Source organism: Equus quagga, unplaced genomic scaffold (assembly GCF_021613505.1).
Source record: "Equus quagga isolate Etosha38 unplaced genomic scaffold, UCLA_HA_Equagga_1.0 1080_RagTag, whole genome shotgun sequence".
Taxonomy (NCBI): domain Eukaryota; kingdom Metazoa; phylum Chordata; class Mammalia; order Perissodactyla; family Equidae; genus Equus; species Equus quagga.
Window position 1 is genome coordinate 185,031 of NW_025795483.1, and position 3,401 is coordinate 188,431.

The 3,401-nt window shown below is 35.0% G+C and overlaps 1 pseudogene; it reads left to right on the forward strand.

The window, feature by feature from the left end:
- The first annotated feature begins 1,914 nt into the window (after positions 1 to 1,914).
- On the forward strand, positions 1,915 to 3,091 carry LOC124232706 (olfactory receptor 4C11-like; annotated as a pseudogene).
- The last annotated feature ends 310 nt before the right edge of the window (positions 3,092 to 3,401 follow it).

Consider the following 3,401-nt stretch of genomic DNA (forward strand, 5'->3'; position numbering starts at 1 on the left):
TGTATAGTAACCACAATTATGTCTAAAGTGTCTTTCTCAAGATCATGCAGCTAGTAAATAGTGGAACTGGGATTTGAACCCATGCCATCTGACTCGAGCAAATTTAGTCTATACCAAGAATTGTAATTATTTTGCTAGATTAATATGCATCCTAGGTAAAAATATCGATTGAAAAATATGAGTTAAAAAAAGATAAAAGATTCTCCTAAGGGCAATGTTTTCATTAAAAATGTAAAATGTGGTGGGTAATAAAAATTTATATGTATATTATAAAAATACAGGTTTTTTCCTATTAACCAAGTGCGATAATAACATAACATCACAAGATAATCTTTTCTTGTCTGTACTTTCATCAGCTTTTCTGAAAAACCATCAATCTTGAAATATTGGTCATACTTGTATATAAAAAAGGATATAGAGATACACACACACGCAAATATACAACATTTCCAGAAGGACATACAATAAACTGAATTTAGTTACTTCTGTGGAGTAGAATTAGAGATTCAAATAACTTGGAGAGAGATTTTAATTTTTATTCTCACATTCTTCTGGTAGTTTTAGTATTTTATGATGATCAAGAATTATTCTATAATAAAAATATGTTTCATAAAAGAGTACAAAATATTGAAAAACTTTTTAAATACTTATCAATAAGAATGATAATCTCTAGCATTTAGGGCAGTACTATTGTACTTCAGAAATTATTCTAAAGTTTTTGTAGAATTATTATTTATGAGAGTGAAAATTGAAGCAATGTAAATATCTCAATGGGCAAATGGTTAAATAAATGCTTCCTATAAGATTTATATATTATCACACCGTTAAATTGATAACTAAACATATGGAAATTATAAGAACATGGGAAGAAATACTGTGAGAATTGTAAGTCAAAATCAGAACAGAAAATGACAGTATACGATGATTTCAGTCACATAAAATGTACGCTATGAATAAGGACTTGAAATAGAAAAATCATAAAATCTTATGTTGGAATTATGGGGTTTTTTTAAATAATGTTTTTAGAAGAAGTACCCTGAGGAATTCAGCTTAAAGAGGGACATATGTGATTAAAAACACTACTTATATTATAGGCATGTTAGAAATTTTATATCAGGTCAAATTCACAGGCAGAAAGGCTCAATATTCTAATGGGATAAGTTCAAGAGTACAGTAAAGAGATAAAGAGTAGTTTCCCAAACTAACACAACCTCAAGGTCCAGACATTTGTTACATCATGACCATCAGTGAAGCTGACTTCTTGAACACAAGAGGCATAGGTAAAGGGTTGTCAAAGTAAAGCATATTTCACCCAAATCCCTGAAGGAGTCAGGGACAATGGGCACAAAAATGAGTGAAATAAAGTGAGAACATTTTCTTCAGGAGGGATTCTCCAACATTAGTGCTTAATTATGTTGAAATAGTGTTGTTCAGATTTCAAAGCACATGTATAAGATGCATTATACATGAAATATACCTATGCATGTGTGTGGGTATAAAGTCTTTTTTTTTCAATTGTTAGGAAAACTCAGAATAAGAAAGTGCGAGTATTTGTACTCTACTTTTTGAATGAAGGCTAAAATTTCAAAGCAGTTAAATCACTTGCCAAGATGGTACAAGTTCGACAGTTCTCAATCTTGGTAGGAATCGAAAATTTTAAAGGACATTTATTTTTTATTTATGCAAAATCTTTGGCCTGGTGCAATGTGTTTCTGAATTAGCAGATAGATCTGGGAGAGACTTGGACATCTGTAGATTTACAAAACTTCATAGGGGGTTAAAGGTAGTTGGAGGTAACAGGATGGTGCAGAAACAAGGACTTCAGAGTTCAGGCCACTGATCTTCCTAAAATATCACTTCTTTTCTTCTCTCTGAAGATTAATCCTTTGTCAACTGCATCTTACCTACACTAGTATGGTGAGGAATAACAGTGTGACTGAATTCATTCTGTTTGGGTACCCATGGGATACAGGAAAGCAGAAAGTAATATTTGAGGTTTTCTTGATTCTTTACATTGTGACATTGTTGGGGAACTTTCTCATTGTAGTGACTATTAAAACAAGTAGGACTGTTGGGAGTCCCACGTACTTCTTCCCATTCTATCTGTCCTTTGCTGATGCCTGCTTCTCTATGACCACAGCCCCCAGATTGATTGTGGATGCCCTTTCTCAGAAGAAGACCATTTCCTTCAATGAGTGCTTGACTCAGGTCTTCGCAGTCTCTTTCTTTGGCTTCACAGAGGTCTTTGTGCTCATCTTCATGGCCTTTGATCACTATACAGCCGTTTGTAAGCCCTTGTGATACACAACCACCAGGAGCCAGCAAGTTTGTGTTGTGTTGGTGATTACGGCCTGGGTGGGATCTCATATCCACTCTTCAGCACAGATTTTCCTGACTTTGAGATTGCCCTTGTGTGGCCCTAATGTGATTAACCACTATTTCTGTGACTTGCTGTCCTTGTTGAAACTTACCTGCATGGACACATTTATGACAAATTTGCTAGTTGTTTCTAATAATGGGGCTATCTGCATGGTGAGTTTCATAATCTACTTATGTCCTATGTTGTCATCTTGTTATCTCTGAGAAATCACAGTGCAGAAGGAAGGCAAAAATCTCTTTCCAGGGGCCGACCTGGTGGCACAGCAGTTAAGTTCGCAGGTTCTGCTTCTCGGTGGCCTGGGGTTTGCTGGTTTGGATCCCGGGTGCCGACATGGTACTGCTTGGCAAAAGTCATGCTGTGGTAGGCATGCCATGTATAAAGTAGAGGAAGATGGGCACAGATGTTAGCTCAGGGCCAGTCTTCCTCAGCAAAAAAGAGGAGGATTGGCAGTAGTTAGCTCAGGGCTAATCTTCCTCAAAAAAAACCCCAAAACCAAAATAAAACAAAAAATTTATTTCTACATGCACCTCCAACTTTATCGTGGTTGTCATATCTTTTGGCCCATGTATATTTATATACACATGACCACCACCCACATTTCCCATAGACAAGATGGTGGCTGTGTTTTACATAATAGGGACACCCTTGCTCAACCCTCGGATTTATACACTGAGGAATGTAGAAATGAAAAATGCCGTGAAAAAGTTATGATGTAGCAAAGTATGACTTCAGTTGATCAATGATTCTAACATAAAATTCCTTAACAGCTTAGTTTTGTCTCAGGGACAGGAAAGAGAAAATATTCTTGTTGGAACACCAATAATTAAGAAATCTTTGGAAGTATATACATACACGTATATTCACAGATATATACACAAATATATATACACATATATACTCATTTATTATATATATTATGTATAATACGTATTATACATAATATACGTACGCATATGTAGTCTGTATCCTTATTCTGAGACTATTGCATTCAAATATAATTACTTCAAGTCTTTAACCATTT